The sequence below is a fragment of the Mus caroli genome, chromosome 13 (genome assembly GCF_900094665.2).
Source record: "Mus caroli chromosome 13, CAROLI_EIJ_v1.1, whole genome shotgun sequence".
Classification (NCBI taxonomy): domain Eukaryota; kingdom Metazoa; phylum Chordata; class Mammalia; order Rodentia; family Muridae; genus Mus; species Mus caroli.
The window spans coordinates 5,956,133-5,974,721 of record NC_034582.1 but is presented as its reverse complement, the minus strand read 5'-3'; the positions used below and the strand labels follow the sequence as shown (position 1 = coordinate 5,974,721).

General features: G+C 40.8%; 1 protein-coding gene and 1 pseudogene across 6 annotated transcripts in view; one reads left to right on the top strand and one right to left on the bottom strand.

Moving 5' to 3' along the window:
* Dip2c (disco interacting protein 2 homolog C) overlaps window positions 1–18,589 on the bottom strand; it is a 385,770-nt gene that overhangs the window by 256,869 nt on the left and 110,312 nt on the right. The window lies entirely within an intron of this gene.
* LOC110307660 lies at window positions 14,248–17,383 on the top strand (annotated as a pseudogene).

Below are 18,589 nucleotides of genomic sequence, written 5' to 3'. Positions count from 1 at the left end.
CCGGGGCCTAGCAAACACAGAAGTGGATGCTCACATTCAGCTACTGGATGGATCACAGGGCCCCCAATGCAGGAGCTAGGGAAAGTTACCAAGGAGCTAAAGGGATCTGCAACCCTATGGGTGGAACAACAATGTGAACTAACCAGTACCCCCTGGGAGCTCGTGTCTCTAGCTGCATATGTATCAGAAGATGGCCTAGTCAGCCATCAGTGGAAAGAGAGGCCCATTGATCGTGCAAACTTTTTATGCCTCAGTACAGGGGAACACCAGGGCCAAGAAGTGGGAGTGGGTGGGTGGGGGAGGGAGTGGGGGAGCAGCGTGTGGGGGACTTTTGGGATAGCATTGGAAATGTAAATGAAATAAATACCTAATTTAAAAAAAAAAAAGGATAATAGGTATAGAAGAGAGCGAAGATGCACAACTTAAAGGTCCAGTAAACATCTTCAACAAAATTATAGAAGAAAATTTCCCTAACCTAAAGTAAGAGATGCCCAGGAACATACAAGACGCCTACAGAACTCCAAATCGATTGGACCAGAAAAGAAATTCTTCCCATCACATAATAATCAAAACACCAAATGTACTAAACAAAGGAAGAATACTAAAAGCAGTAAGGGAAAAAGGTCAAGTAATATATAAAGGCAGACCTATCAGAATTACACCAGAATTCTCAGCAGAGACTATGAAAGCTAGATCCTAAGCAGATGTCATAGAGACCCTAAGAGAACACAAACCCGAGCCCAGGCAACTATACCCAGCAAAACTCTCAATTACCATAGATGGAGAAACCAAAGCATTCCATGACAAAACCAAATTTACACAATTTATTTTCACAAATCTAGCTCTACAAAGGATAATAGAGGAAAACACAAGGAGGGAAACTACACCCTAGAAAAAGCAAGAAAGTAATCTTTCAACAAATCCAAAAGAAGATAGGCACACAAACATGAATCCACTTCTAATAACAAAAATAAGAGGAAGTAACAATCACTTTTCCTTAATATTTCTTAACATCAATGGACTCAATTCCCCCCAAAAAAGACAAACTAACAGACTGGATATGCATATAGGAAATGTACCTCAGTGACAAAGGCAGACACTACCACAAGAGTAAATGGTTGGAAAACAATTTTCCAAGCAATTGGTTCCAAGAAACAAGTTGGAGTAGCCATTCTATTATCGAATAAAATCAACTCTCAACCTAAAATTATCAAAAAAGAGTAAGGAAGGATACTTCATACTCAAAGGAAAAAATTACCAAGGAGAACTCTCAATTCTGAACATCTATGTTCCAAATGCAAAGGCACCCACATTCCTAAAAGAAAATTTACTGAAGCTCAAAGCACACATTGCACCCTACACAATAATAGTGGGAGACTTCGACACCCCACTCTCAGAGACACTGTGAAACTAACAGAAGTTATGACCAAATGAATCTAACATATTTATAAAACATTCCATACTAAAGCAAAAGAATATACCTTCTTCTCAGCACCTCACAGTACCTTCTCCAAAATTGGTCATACACAAAACAGGGCTCAACAGATACCAGAAGATTGAAATAACTCCATGCACCCTGTCAGATCACCACGGACTAAGGCTGGTCTTAAACGCCAACAAAAACAATGGAAAGCACGCATACACATGGAAGCTGAACAATGCCCTACTCAATGATAACTTGGTCAAGGAAGAAATAAAGAAATTAAAGTCTTTTTAAAATTTAATGAAAACGAAGACCCATCATACCAAAACTTATGGGACACAATGAAAGCACTATTAAGAGGAAAATTCATAGCTCTAAGTGCCTCCAAAAAGAAACTAAAGCAAGCTTACACACAGCTTGACAGCACACCTGAAAGCCCTAGGACAAAAAGAAGCAAATACACTCAAGAAGAGAAGATGGCAGAAAATCATGGAATCAGGGTTGAAATCAACCAAATAGAAACCAAAAGAACTATACAAAGAACAAAACTAGGAGCTGGTTCTTTGACAAAATCAACAAGATAGATAAATATTTATCTAGATTAACCAGAGGGCACAGAGACAGTATCCAAATTAATAAAATCAGAAATGAAAAAGGAGATATAACAATAAAATACACCTTAAAATAAGTAGTCTGTTTGTTGAATATCAACAGTTGAAAATATAAAAATCATGTTCTACAAATATCATGGGGGAAAAAAAGTCAATATATACAAAAGGGGCTTTATCTGCCAGTCTATTCTTATAGATAAGAACTTTGATTTCTGCATTGATTTTTGGGTGTTGTAGATACTGTCACCAGAAATTTTGTCATCTAGGAAGCAGTATAGCTAGCTAGACCTTGCTGTACTCACAAGTATCTTTCTACTTTTGTGCTAAGGGATGTTGAAAACCATTGAAATGTTGCTCATATGTGATGTAAATAACTGAGATTGCATACTTTATAAATAAAAAGGTTTATTTTTAGCTCATAAATAAATTTGAAAGTAGATTTAAAAAGAAACTATAATATATGGTACATGACATATTATATTTATAACTAAATAAGGTCTTCTAGGGTTGGCTACAATCATATTTCATTGTATACATGTGAGTATTCTCGATAAAATCACAATGAAACAAAGTTCTAACAGCTACCTTTATGTAGTTAAAGCCCAATCAGGAATCTTACAAACAGTGTCTCACTGACATAACTCAGCATAAACACACAAATCTTTCTTTGCGGGGTTGCACTACTGTATGTCCTATGACGGTGAACTACTAGCCAGCAGGAGGCCAGCACTTGACTATTGCAGAGTTGCCTTTTTCTTTTAAGCAGCACACTCAAAATAAGTCCTCCTAGGCTTCAACACAGTTGCTATTTTTACAGTTCGCTTAACACTTTGAAGCTTTCAAAGCTCATGCATTCAGAAAGCAAGCAGCTGTGCTGGAATGGAGGGGTCTGGATGATGGCATCATCTCCTGCCCTTTTCCAGCTGTGCAACTCCATGGGCTGTCCACACAGAGAACCTGGGCTTTTCTTCATGGCACTGCTGGCTCAGAGTCCCTCAACATCTCACCAGTTTCTGAAGATAGAGGTAGCACCCCCAAATGTGAACAATTTAAGTAAATCCTGTACTACTACATTTTTTAACTAAAACCACACTCACTTAGTAGGCCACACAGAGGAAGAAATAAATCTTGCTAGCTCTCTCCCATGTTACATCCCATCTCAGACCCAAGCCTCAGGTAATATTAGATGAAGAAGCTGTTATCATTTTGTCGAAGCTGCGTCCCAGAGTTACCTGGTTGTTGCCTGACTAACTATAAAAGTGACTGCCTGCCCCCGCCTCCTCTCTCTCTTACTTTCCTGTTCCTGCTCTGTCCTCTCAGCTGGCCTCTACTGCTCTTCTCTTCTCTTCTCTACTACTCTCTTAATTCCCCTTCCTATCCCCTGAATAAACTCTTCTATACTATACCATCATGTATCTGGTCCCTCAGGGGGAAGGGATGCCTCAACATGGGCCCACAGAGGCACCTCCTTCCCCCACACCTGACTACACACCCAAACATATCCCCCCACATACACCTTTACCTTTTTATAAGCACATCAGAAGCAATCTCAGTACTAATGTTTCGGTAGCTGACATCTCCGTTTATGAAGAATTAATCTCTTCATACAAAAAGAAATTTTAGTAAATGGAAAGAGGCTAAATGTTCACACATACACACAGAGCTGCGAAAGACTATACTAACATTACCTAAATATGTATTATAAATGTTCATATTCAGTTTCCAACCTCAGGTTTACGAATAGCAACCTGCTTCAACAACCCTCCCTTATCCTAATCAGGTAAATATGAATGAGGTAGGGGAGAGATACCTTCTGGAAATAAACATTTTCAACAAAAGAAAGAAACTCCACAGATAAATAGCAGCAATGCTGATTCTCCAGTTAAAACAAATTTCCTTCATAGTCAATTTCTGGCAGTTCTTTTTTACTTCGCTTACAACTCTTGAGCATCAATAATTAGGAAGGTTGTATGGCTCTAGTCTTTACTTTCCCACTAATACAAGGGTACCCTGGGTAATCTACTTCCAGTGTTGTGGACATCGAGCTTGCAAGCATTGCTATTACAATATTCATAATGTCATGAGGATGGACAGAATTGTGATGTTTCTGTGTAAAGATGGCTGGAGTCACCATAGTTCTCTACACATGACAATGGTATAAACCTGAAATGCCACAACCCCAGATTTCTATGCAGCCAAAACATCGGAAGCAGGATGTTTGCGTTTTGGACTCAGCACAGCAGAACTCACCTGCTTTCCAGAAGAGAAAAGCATCACACATACCAAAAGTAAGGCCTTGAGGGTGCTAGAAGGTAGAACAGTCACTCAAATACACTCACCTTAAACAACTTCTCCAGTTCAGAGAAGGGGGCAGAAATGAGTAGCCTTTTGGTCATTTGTTTTTGAAAGGACTCAAAGAGTTAAGAATAGGAAATCCTTGTGAAAGCATAGCTCAGGTTCTTAAGGACATCTATTTTTCCAGCATTTTTTTTTCTATTCAGATGGGAACAAGGTGACACCTCCTTTGGTGGATGGAGGAAGTTAGAACTGAGTCTCAGAGACCTGCCTATCTGTATGAAGTTTCTGGCCTATACAACATTCACGCATGGACTAGCAGCTTCTCTACAGCTCTCCATCAGCTATGAGCGATCACAGGAACCCAAACCAAGACACCACTGCTTATCTGTGCTGTATTTGGTATATGGGAAGATATGCTTAAGTCATGCAGAAAGAAAAATCTTTCAAACAGAAAATAAACCTTAATTTTTAACATGAAGTTAAGTGACTTTTAAATAATAAAACAAAGGTATGCTGGCTAATAATGTACTAGCACCAACTTTTGTGAAGGACACATTCAGTGGTTGAAGCGCATCCAGAGAACTAAGAAGGAAAGCATGTTCTTTAACATTTAAAGAACGCATACAAGTAAGGGAGGCTCAGAAAACACAGTATAGTTAGTATCTGGACCTTTACACAAAGTTCTAACTCCAATCACCAAATGTGGCTAAAATACCAATCTAATAGTGATGATTATAACTTGGAAATATTTGGAGTTGTAGTACCTGCTTCTTAACTACATCACTGGAGATGCAATATCATGCATCTAAATCAAATTTGATTTCAAAAAAAAAAAAAAGGCGAAATAAAGGTGGTTACTCAAGCTAAGCAGTAATAAGATTTGAGATACACATTAATGTGTGACAATCAGCCAACTAATTCTGCTTCCTGTGTGAAAATAAATTAGCACTAAATCAAATAAAAAGAGCATGACCAGGAATATTTTGTTCTCTCAAGGTCACCAATAAAATTATGAATACAGTTCAAGGGTACACACTCATTTGCTTTATTGGTAAAAATACAAACCTACAAAAAGAGCACTATAGAATAAATTCTCAGCTATGTGTGATGCCCATACATCACTCCTCTTTCCTGGAGCCTGTCAGGAAGTCTGTGGTAGAAGACAATATCAGAGACCCTATCTTTGAACACAGAACATGAGCAGGCAAGGGGAACAGCAACATCAGGGTAACTTTGACCGGCTCAGCCACTGAACTCCAGCACCATTCTCCCAGATGTAAAACTTTAGAGCCATGCTGGCTCCTGCTCTGTAACTTCCAAGTCAGAAGGTTTCTGGCAGCAAGAAGGTTAACATGTTTTTAGTGACCAGATCTGTTTCATATTTCCTCCACCTTTTACCTCTGTACTAGTGTTGACCAGAAAATCCTTGATTATGTCAATTGCCTCTCAGTATCAACTGACTTTTCCTGGAGACTTCCAGTTGGGCTCTTCTCCTGATGAGAAAAGCTCATCTGGCTACAGGACAAAGGAATCCACTCTGCTGCTTTGGGCAATGGGGGTTTTCCTGCTCATTTCGGTTATTTATTACATTGGAAAGACTTAGAATTCCTTCAATTTTTACTTGGTAGGGAAAAGGCCACTATTCTTCCAACATCCAATAGATCAAATGTGCATCAAGGCATGGTGCACAATGCTGGGACTTTACACACAGGGCGAGCATCAGCCTAACAAAATATAGACAAGAGTTTTCTCAGTAATTCATGAATCTGAAACTGGCCAGTCACCTTGTGGATGGATATAAATGTTATGAGTCCCCAACTTTTCCATAGAGAAATCCAACTAGATGAAGATAAATATAAAAACAGGAAGATTCTCAAAGGAAGGGTGCTTTTCTTTCCAATCTGACATAACAAATGACAACAAGGACAGCATGCATCTCTTTCACAGTGTAACAGACTTACAGATGCCAAGGGCATCTGGTGCCTGCTGGTGAATGAGAAACTATAAGTGCTGTCTCCTTTCACCTCCCCAAAGCTTGTCACTTTAAGCTAGCCTCTCTTAGAAGGATGGGTTTAATACATCTACTACAAGATAAAAATGGCCAGCTTCACAGGCCTTAATGACATTTTTTTAAAAAAAGTTTCCACTCATTGCCATTTCACAAGTAACCTATTTGTAAAGAATGTGGACTTAAATGGATAGATAACCTGAATCAGTGAACAACATAAAGATTTTTTTATGAACGACAACAAAAAATGATAGGGAAAATTTTGATACTTATAAAGCACAATTGAATGATTCAAGTTCAGACGGCAGAAGACAACTGGATGTTAGGTGCTCCTACACTTTTGTTTTTAAGTGATTAAGTGCTTCATCGCCCTTTAAGGCACATGTGTAGAGAGACTATGTTATGACAATACAATGATTGGGAAACTTCTCAGTACCTCAAACAACTGAAATGCTAAGGATAAAAGTATTCAGTTCCCTCCACAGCAATGCTGCAGATGAACAGTTGACTGTTAAGGACTCAAAGTAACAACTCAACTTTTACAAAATACATCTCCCAGGTGGCCTAAAGCTCACAATCACACGCCTCAGCCTCCCAAACGTGGGCATTAAGTATACACGTAAGTTGATGCTATTCTCAAAGTAAATCAATGTATGATACATTTGACTGTGTTCAAAGTTAAAACTTTTAATCCACCTTAGAAAAGCTTGTTCTCAGCAATAAAGCCTTTTGTCATTTACATACAAGAATATGTAATTTGAGCTAACAAGTTAGTCCTTTTATATGAAGATTCTGCAGATTTTATATGAAGTGTTCTTAGGAAGGATTTTAGCAAAAATCAACCTCGCTACTATCTGAAACTAAATAACCAATAGGAGATTACATACGAATTACAAAAGTCTCTTATTGTGTGCATATATAAACAAAATGAGATTTAATGTGCTTAGGAAACCCTATTTCAAATAATGTAGCAGTAACTTTAAAGTCTCAGATGGCAGCCTCATGGGACATAAGACAAGCTAAAGTAACCTGATTCCAACCTGTTAACAGAATCAGGAAACAAAATTCCTTAGTCACCTTGGCATGGTTTCCTGAGAAGAAAGAACAGCTAACATTCATTTCGTCTTCTTAATGGGAAATCAACATGTCTTTTCAAGATTATTTACTCTCTTTTTTGGGGGGAGGGTTGTTTGTTTTTGTTTTTATTTTGAGACAGGGTTTCTCTGTGAAATCCTGGCTGTCCTGGAACTCATTCTGTAGACCAGGCTGGCCTCAAACTTAGAAATCTGCCTGCCTCTGCCTCCCAAATGCTGGGATTAAAGGCATGTGCCACCACTGCCCAACTTATTTACTCTTAAAACAAAAAACAAAAAAACAGAAAAACAAAAAACAAAAATGCAATCTGCCCCAATATTAACCTTAAGTCATATTAATAAATACACATAAATTTATTACACCACTCAGATTTTTTAAGCAAGCTCTTAAAGATCAGAGTATGTACATATCTAAGCTTTCACACACTCCAAGTTACACTGGTTTTTAATTACCTTTAAGTAACCCATGGTTTATGTCTGCAAAGAAGGCTATTAAAAATTTAATCCTATGTTCTCATTTGAATGCTGGAACAAAATGTCTTACAATAGATAACTGATAACATAAGGCACAGGAACTTAGTCTCCACATCTCCAGTGGTTAAGAACATACATAACATAAACTAAGACCTGGATTCAATCTTCAGTACCCCACAAAAACCAAGAGAAGGATCTGGGAGTGAAGAAAGCACACTACAACACACAGAACACCCACACACGCACATATGTGACTAAAGAAAGATGTTCTGTAACTAAAATCAGGAAGAACACCACATTTCTAAACTGAAATTATTCACAAAACCACATGCTGATATGTTGGTTTTTAATAAAATGACACCAGATTCTGTAGTAACATCAAGGACCTAAGAAAAGTCTCAAGCATCCTAAAATTTCTCTTTAATAAAATATAATCACTCTAAATTAAAAGTAGCAGTATGTTCCAGCTAGAATAGGACTGTCAATGAGCTCAAAGTCAGCCTGAGCTACATGGCAAGATCCTATCTTCCCCCTCTCCAAAAACGTAATATCTGCATAAGTTCCTATAATTTAGTCTGAAAATGACATAAGGAAGAAAATACTTTCATACTTTCAAGTAAGAAAACTTTTTACACATTGTAAGATTTTTATTTATTTATTTATTTTTTAGTGTTTTGAGGTTTGTTTTGGTTTTAAGAAAAAGTACAATTTTGCTTCATAAATGAAGTTTAGGGTTTGGACTATAATTTAGTGGACTGCTTTCCCAGCTGTTCAAGGTTCTTAATTCAATTCAATTCCCAACAATAGGATAGATGGATGGACAGAAGGATGGATGGACAGAAAAACTGATTAAAAATACAGTCTTGGTTTCCTTTCTGATGCTGTGACTAAACCATGAGCAAACCGAACTGGGGCAGGAAGTTTTTACTGGAACTTACAGGTTATAGTCTAGTCCATCACTAAGGGAAGCCAGGGCAGAGACTGAAGCAAGAACTGAAATAGAAATCATGGAGGAACGCCACTCACTGGCGTTCTGCGCACAGCCACCTTCTGTATACAACCCAGGCTGCTCCCACCTCTATTAATCAACAATTAAGAAAACTCATCAGCATGCACATAGGTGAATCTGACATAAAATTTTCCTTAATTGAGGTTCCCTCCTCACAGGTAACTCTAATTTGTGTCAAGGTGACAAAACAAACTATATACACAAAGACAGAAACCCACATACATATAAATGCCTTCCATTGTGTGGTAAAATGTACAATAATGTATAACCTACCATGTTCTCACTCCAGCACTATGGAACAAGATGGTTTACAAAATTATTTGGCCACTATTATTTCCACACCAATATGCAACAGAGAAATATTCAAGCATATTTCCTCTAAAAGAAAACTTTGCCATGCTAAATGAACTCAGACCACCACCAATAAAGAACAGTTACAGCCAAAGTACTTCTATAAACACTATTTCCTCATGAAAACCAAAGTGTTTTCTGTAAATGCTTTTCATGCTCTGGGGATACACTAATTATCAGCTTTCCAGACTAACAACGGCCATTGCGTCTCCAGAGGAACAGTGTGATCAAAGAGTCTTGAAAAACTGTATGCTAGCCAGTCCAGTCATCAAGCTCCTTGTGTTATCAGGAAACCATCTGCCATGGGAAGAAAATCATCCTTTGTTACATGTTAGGGGTAAGTAAAACCCCGGGAGAGAAGTACCCTGCAGAGAGGGAAAGAAGAACCAAAACAGCTTCCTAAGGAGACACCACAGCCAGGACTTCAGGAGAGGCAAAACACAAACTTTGCCAGTTCCAAAGATCACAATTATGAAGAAGTGATTTAATATTTACATTAAATAAATGAGTTATTTTTGTAACAACGAGTCAAAATCCTCCTCCTAAATTTTTTTTTTTTTTTGCTAAATCACTGTTTCATTCCTTTATTAAATTTAATCACTTTGTTGGAACAAGTTCACAAATAAAATACACAAAGCTAGATTAAAGTAGACACTCAAACATTTTCCAAGTGACAAACTACACATCTTAGTGAACATCTGTACAGTTAGAATGACCATTCTAAAGCCAGGGAGGCGTGAGCTTTGCACCGGTGAGAGCTAATCTCAGCAGTCCTAATTGACAGCATGTGGAATCAACTAAAACCCAAGCATCTGGACATGCCTGTGAAGGATTTTCTTGATTGTATCATTTGAAGTAAGAAGACCCACCATAAATCTGGGCCACATCTTTTGGTGGCAGTCTACACAAAAGCACATGGAAGAAAAAAGCTTTGCCCTTTCCTCCTGGCCCTCACACTCTGCCAAGCTCATCTATTACCAGAGCATTCCTTTACTAGTATTAGAACCTACTTTTTTGTTGTTATTGTTTTGTTGGTTTTGGTTTTTCAAGACAGGGTTTCTCTGTGTAGCCCAGGCTGTCCTGGAACTCACTCTGTAGACCAGGCTGGCCTCAAACTCAAAAATCTGCCTGCCTCTGCCTCCCAAGTACTCGGATTAAAGACGTGCACCACCACTGCCCAGCTAGAACCTACTTCTTTAGGATTCCAACACTGAAAGCCAGCCAGGATATCCCATCTTTGTGGACTGAACTACCACCAGATGTTCTGCCCTTTCTTATCTATTGGCAGGCATTGTTGGATTTAGCTGGATGACAACCTATAAATCACTCTAATACATCTTATGGGGTGTATGTGTGTGTGTGTGTAATTTTTCTCATTTTATCACTCTTTATTCCTAGAGAGTCCTAATACATACTTTCAATCGCACACCACACACACACACACACACACACACACACACACACAGGGTTGGAAGGAGGGGAGGGGCTTTATATCCTCTTTTATGACTCAGGCCCTTTTGTTTATACTCCATCCATCCTCATCATCTCAACACCTTTTGTTTTAAACCAGAAAAATCTTGTGGCTGTGCTCATCTTAGCCTTACAAATACCATCTTCTTCCCAGTGACTCACCTGACCTTGGATAAAGCTAATCACTCTCATTCATATTAAAACAAGTTAAACAACTTCCTCTTACTTAGAACAGTATCCATGTGCCAAGAATGTAATCGCATGCATTAATTAATGATTTCTCTGATCACTCATGTTAAGGTTAATTAGGGAATCTGGTTTCAACGGTATGGGGTTGCAGGGTCAATTTACAGGCAAGTACTCCAAGTGAAAGGAAAAGGGCTTCATTATTACCATTACAAGTATTTCCACAGTATCTACTGAGGGAGAACAAAGGAAAAGTTTACAAGAATAAATTACTGCCAAGTGCTTATTCAGTACTTAAAGAAATGAAAGGCAATTTATTCCGTATAACGTTACTTTAAAAATGATACTTTTAAAATAAAGATTTACTTACAGTAATAGCCCCTTAAATGGTAAATTTACCAGTGGTTTCAAACACTTGAATTTTAGTGTACACACAACTTCACAGGAAGTTAGACAGGACTGTGGCTCAAAAGCATGTAGTAGACAGCAAAAGAGGCATGGATGAGACCTAGCTGGTCCACTGCTTTATTGGGTGGTCTTTGACTGGTTTGTAAGTTTCTCCCTAACCTCACTTTATAAGTAAGCAAATGAGGGTAACATCTATTTCTATGGGCTTCTCCATACAAGATGCTGGGTACATGTATGGAAAACAGCTCACTGCTGATCCACAATCAGCCCCTTGGTAAATGAACTCACTCCTACTATATCATCACCACAATAATTACAAAAACGCTGCCAGCACAATACTCTGAGTTTTCAAGACATCATGGTAACAAGTGAGTGAGTGTGTGTGTATGTGTGTGTGAGCAAGAGAGAGAGAGAGAGAGAGAGAGAGAGAGAGAGAGAGAGAGAGAGAGGGAGAGAGAGAGAGAGGAGAGAGAGAGAGAGAGAGAGAGCGCACAAACATACAACACACACATCTACAAGGCCCACACTCACATCCACAGATAGCTGAGCTTCTGCAAAAGCTACACAGTTTAGTTTTTCCTGCTCTAAGACAAGAGCACAGCATTGAGAGGACAAGCAATATGAAGCTGCTTTGGGATAAAGTCTAGGATACCAGGCCTGGGTTGGCTACTGCCTAGCATATCTCAGTAAATGAGAAAGATATGTTGCCACACCACCCATAGTGGTTATTATTGGTACTGTACCTGCTTTCAGATTCTTCCCGTCAACTATACACCCACCTAGTTACCAACCAAGATCAACTATTCAGACAGAAAACAAGATAGGACAGTTATGATCATCTCTAAAAGAAAAAAATTACATTAATGTGTTCCCTTTTTGAAATGTTTAGGGTGATCAGGAACATCTCTACCTGTCATATGACAGGTTCCAAATAATCTCCAAGCCTGCAACCTAACCAGTTTTTCTTTCGGTGGAATAAGCAGAGAGTACTAATCAGACAGCAATGTAAAGTTGGGCTTTGCTTTTAAAACTATGGGGGTGGGGGTGGGGTGGGTGTCAGGCAGAGCGACTCTTAGAAGGTTGAAGAATAATACATTCATTTAGAGACCACCCCTCCACCCCGCCACAAGTTGGTAACTCAGCATTTCCTCCCCATGCATTTGCACAAAGAAGTACAATCGACCCCAGAATCATCAGTGCACTCACAAGGCAAAGGCTGCATCCACCTGAACCCTTCTTCATCTTCAAATGGCTAAAGAGTCACCTCTCTCTCTGTGGTGGCTTCAATGTCTCAGCCAATATGCAGAAGGACTCTTGCATATAGATGCACATATGCACAAGCACCCACCTGCTCACATGTGCATACGAATGCTTGCATTCCAGACCCTCAAATACACCACAGGCTGACAAAGAACACACCCGTGGCACTCTTTGCATCTCCAGTCACCACAGTTGCATGACTACTATCCTTTTTGTAAGCAGCATAGATATAGACAAGATGGGTTTACTATAAGACACCAATATTGGGGTAATTTTATTTAACAAGATTCAGCTTTTTTGTTCATTTGCTGGTCAATGTTACAGCAAGCATGGGAGAGTCCTCTAGAAACACTCAAGCACACATATGTTGAAACACAGGGATAAGACAAGCATTACACACACATAGGCATGCACACTAGCTGTGGTGGTCTGGATAAGAATGACCCCATAGGCTCATATAGTTCAATATTTAGTCCCCATTTGCTGGGACTGATTGGGAAAAATTAGAGGCGTAGCCTTGTTGGAGGAGGTGTTGAGGGAAGGCTTTGAGGTTTCAAAAGACTTGTGCTATTCCCAGTTTTCATTTACATGTGCATTCTCATCCTTATGACTGTAGATCAAGACATGAGCTCTCAGCTTTTTAGTCACTGCCTCTGAACCCCATTATGGACTCTAACCTTTTGAAACCTTAAGCCAAATTAAACACTTTTTATAAATTGCTTTCCCTATGATATATCACCTCAGCAACAGAAAAATAACTGGCACACCAGCCTAGAAACTATCTACTCAACAGCTTCTGCACTTCCTCGTTCCACTTCCTCATCCCATCAGCATCAGGCCAACACCTAACACCCAGGGGAGCTGTGTCTTCCAGGCAAACTGATCACTCAAGTTTTCACTAGGTGCCTGTTAGTCTCTCCTTGACTCACTTAAGCTTGTTTAAGACTGGAAATGATTTCCATGGGTTTGAAATTCCCTCCACCCATGTCACAAGATTCTCCCCTGGAGGAGAAAGCAGTAAGCGATATGAGATCTATTGGATATGTGCCCCTTTAACCATAAAACATTATCTTCTATCAAAAAAGAAGAGACACAATTTGACATTGGAGCGGGCACCAGGGGATGCAGTGGCAGAGGCGCAGGGACGCTGGCCGCAGGCGGTCAGAGCAAGGGTGGGGCCCTGGCCAGAGTGCAAGGCTGCCCCAGAAGCGCAGGCATGGGCCGCAGGGCGCGCAGGAGGTGGGGAGCAGAGGCGAGGCATGTGGGCGGCCTGTGGCCCGCCTCCCTCCGTAAGTACAGTCCCTGCCCTACTTCCAGAGGAGCCTCTAACCCGGGGTCTGGGTGAGGGACTAGGGGTTCGTTTAAGGAGCAGAGTTTCCCAGAGATGGCCAGTGGCCACAAGTGTGGCCGGCTGAGAGAGTTGCGCTCACTTTCCCAGCCCCTTACACCAGGGTAATAGGAGTAGAATAGCTGGTGCCATCCGTTCACAAGTGACAGGCACTTTCCAGCAGCCCAACCAGTCCTACCTCTATTCCAGGAAACTTCACCACCACCACCACTGCCAGGCCAATTCTCGTGGGTGGCAGCGACTATTTTGGTTTCCCTTTGTATTAAAGATAATTAAAGGTGTAAATATATATATATACCAAGAAGCCATGAAGAAGAGAAGTGTGGATGAAACAGAAAATGGAGATACTTTCCTTGACCTGAAGAAACTGCCCACCTCCAAATCCCTCCATCGCTATATGAAAGAAGAGCTCTTGGATATAAAAGAACGTCCATACTCCAAACAGAGGCCATCATGCCTCTCCGAAAAAAAATATGACAGTGATTGTGTCTGGGACCCTGAGAAGTGGCATGCCTCTCTACCCAGCCTTGGGACAGAGCTCACCAGTGGAAAGTCTGAAGAAAGAGACAGAATCAGATCTACTTTTTCTGGTATACAAAATAGCAAACCCACAAGAGTGAGTGAAAGAAGATGACTTAGATGTTCTCAATCCAGAGACGAAGCTTTGGAGGTGGCTGCGGTGAGACAGCTGCTCTTAGCTCCCTACACTCTGGCAGTCCATTGGAGAAAGACAGTGATGGGCTTCGCCTACTTGGTAGACGAAGGATTGGCAGTGGAAGGATAATTTCTGCCTGGGCATTTGAAAAGGACCACTGTCTTAGTGATAAGAACCTGCACAACTTGAGAGATGGAGACAGAGAGAGGGACTACAAGGACAAGCATTTCAGGAGGGAGTTTGGAGATAGTAAACATGTCTTTGGTGAGCATAGAAGAAACGATTCATACACTGAGGAAGAACCAGAATGGTTTTCAGCTGGACCTACCAGTCAGTCTGAAACAGAGCTGATAATAAGATTCTAGAAAAGGATCACAAAGGGAGAAAAAGAACAAGGTGATGGAGCAATGGAGGGGTGGAAGAGGACAGGGTGGAAGACATTCTGACCCAGGAGCCTTCTGCTGATCAGGAAGTTCCAAGGAATGTCATCCTACCTGAGTAGTCCCCAGGAGAATTTGACTTTAATGAATTCTTTAACCTTGATAAGGTGCCATGTTTGGCTTCGATAATAGAAGATGTTCTGGGGGAAGGATCAGTCTCTGCCAGCCGCTTTAGTAGGTGGTTCTCTAACCCAAGCCGCTCAGGGAGCAGATCCAGCAGCCTTGGATCTACATTCCATGAAAAACTTGAGAGACTGGCAGGTTTGGAGCAAGTCGTCCTCTCTCCTGGCCAGAACTCGGGGAATTATTTTGTTCCTATACCATCAGTAGACCGTGCTGAAAATAGAGTGGACATTTTAGAAATGCTACAGAAAGCCAAAGTAGATTTAAAACCTCTTCTTTCTAGTCTTTCTACAAATAAAGAAAAGCTTAAGGAGAGCTCACATTCAGGAGTTGTACTTTCAATGGAAGAGGTAGAAGCAAGGCTGCAGGGCTTGAAGGTAGACCAGCAAATGAAGAATTCAACTTCCTTCATGGGTGAACATTTAGAGGAGACCCTGAGTGCTGTGACTAGCAATCAACAGCTCAAGAGAGATGGGAATATGACTGCATTCAACAAACTAGTGAACACCACGAAGGCAAGTGGGACTTTGCCTACCCAGCCCAAAGTCAGTCGAAACCTTGAAAGCCACTTGTTGGTCCCTCCTGAGATTCTAGGCCAGCCTGTTTCTAAAAACATCCTAAAGAACTTCTGACATCCTAAGGAACTTCTGGGTCAACCGGTTCAGAGACCTGCTTCTTCCAATCTTCTCAGTGGCCTTATGGGGAGCTTGGAGCCTACTGCATCTTTATTGAGCCAAAGAACAACCTCTCCTCCAATGTCACAGGTGTTTTAAACTCAAGCAGTCTCAGCAAACTACCTTCATCCAAGGATACCATCACCAATTGGTTTCCCATCTGGACCCCAGCAACTATTTGGAGATCCATTCTAAGACATGCACAAGCCTAGGAGTCCTGTCACAACCCAGAGGAGCCAGCTAGAATTGCAACAAGCTGCTTTGGAGGGGCTAGCCCTACCACATGCAGTACAGACAGCACCCTTCTACTAGCCTACTAGCCGGTTTTAACAAACCACAAGTGGACAGAACCAGAGATGGGTTCAGAAACAGGCAGCAGAGAATGTCAAAGTCACCAGCACCCATGCACAAAGGAAATTCCTCTTCCCCAGCTCCTGCTGCCTCCATCACAAGCATGTTTTCTCCTTCCTTCACCCCTACTCTAGTGATCCAGAAGATGTATGAAAGCAGAGAGAAAAGCGAGGAGGAAACAGCACCTAGAACAGTGGTTCCTGGTGATGGTAAAGAGGATACTCAGAAGGCCAGCAAAGAGAACCTGCTGGCAGTCAGGCAGTGGTGGTGCACACCTTTGATCCCAGCACTTGGGAGGCAGAGGCAGGTGGATTTCTGAGTTCAAGGCCAGCCTGGTCTACAGACTGAGTTCCAGGACAGCCAGGGCTATACAGAGAAACCCTGTCTCGAAACACACACACACACACACACACACACACACAAACACACACACGGGAGAGAGAGAGAAAAAAACCTGCTGTCATCCGATTCCATAACCAGTACCTATCAAGACTCTTCCCCTATGACAAATCCTAAGCTTTCAACATTACAGCGGTTTTCATGCTCCACCCCACTCTCCCAGACCAACCATTACACCAAAGAACAAGATTATTGACCTAAAGTAGCTGGGAGGAAAACACCTACCTTGGCATCCCCAGTCCCAGGAACACCTTCTCTCCGCCCTACCCACCAAGTTCCCCTAGTCCCTCATGTTCCTATTGTTCGACCTGCACACCAGATTCACCCAGGATTAGTCCAAAGGTTGATAGCCCAAGGGGTACATCCAGAGCATCTTCCAAATTTGCTAAAGCTGGTGTGCTTCCTCCTAGGATAGACATGGCTCCTTTAAAGGGGCTATCTGGCCCACTCCTGAGTTAGTCCTTGTACCCTTTGGTCTCTGCTGCTAATCACCCTCTCCTAAACCCTCGTCCTGGGACCTCTCTGCATTTGGCAGTGATGCAGCAGCAGCTACAGCGCTCAGTTCTGCATCTTCCACACTTTAGTTCCCAGGCAGCAGCTATCAGCGATCAGACTCCTCAGAATGTACCCAGCTAGTGGGGCCTTCCACACATGCACTCCCTGCTGAAGCATCCTACCAGCCAAAGGAGCAGCTCCCCTGTGGGCCTTGCCAAATGGTTTGGCTCAGATGTGCTACAGCAGCCTCTGCTCTCCATGCCCACCAAAGTCACCAGTGTAGATGAACTGGAATATAGACAGTGAAGAGGGCAGGCTGGCTCACTCATACCTGGACCTGTGGTGGCACCCTGGTCTTGAGTTTCATTCCCCATCTTTGTAATGGTCTTTTACATTGGAGCACACTGTGTGAAGATGTTTAGGGGATCCACTTACCTACCATGATCTATATTATGACAGAAGACTATTAAATAATCGAATAAGCCTACATGCTTCATATACAAGGGACACAAGATTGTAGTCCTGGAAGTCTTTTATAAAATATGTGAATAAAGTGTTGGTATCTTCTAGAGGTAACACTTAAGGATTCTGAAAAAATAACAAATGTATAGACCCTTATGTACAGACCTGTGTATAAACTTTTGCACATACAAATAACGATAGCTTTTTTTGAACTTATACATACAGCTGTACATAAAGTAACTATCAGTTAGGCCTGTGTCAACTGTTTGGATTTTTTTCACTTGTATATCTGGGACTTTGTTTATTAAAACCACGTGTTTATATGCCACATGTGTGAACAATTAAAAAAAAAAAAGGATGAGAAAGAACCAGGCATGGTGTTTCACCTGAGAGACTTAGACAGGAAGACTTCCATTAAGTTAGAAGCCAGCTTAGGCTAAAAGCAAGACCTATATATGTGAAGAAAGAAGAAAGTGAAAGGATGAAAGCAAGGTAGGGAAGGAAGGCAGAGGAACTAAACCATGTTTCTCAGAATTTAAAGTTCAATTATATGCAAGTACACAGAAAAACTAGCAATACTTTTAATAATTATTAAATATTGTTTAAACTACTTAATAATTATTAAAATTATTAGAGTAGACTTGAAGCAGTAGAGTGAAAGCATAATTATTATTCCTAAGGTTTTTTTAAGCTTACAGAAAAAAAAATTGTTTCAAGGTGGACATGGTGGCACAGGTCTTTAATCCTAAGATAGCCAAGAATACATAGAGAGGCATTCTCTAATATTTTTGGTTGTGAGCATAGCCTTTAATGGCTAGTCATCTCTCCAATCGAAGAGGAAGTCTCAAAAGAAAAAAGGTAAAAGAAAGAAATAAATTTGTTTCATTAGTTCAGTAGAGCAGGCTGGGCTCAAACTCAGATCTCTCTCTTTCTCTAGGCTAGGATTAAAGGCATGCACCACCACACCCAACATGTACCACTTTTTAAAGTACTTGTGTAAGTAATAAAAACAAAACTGGTATCCATCTCAAAGAAGTTTTACCAAGCAGT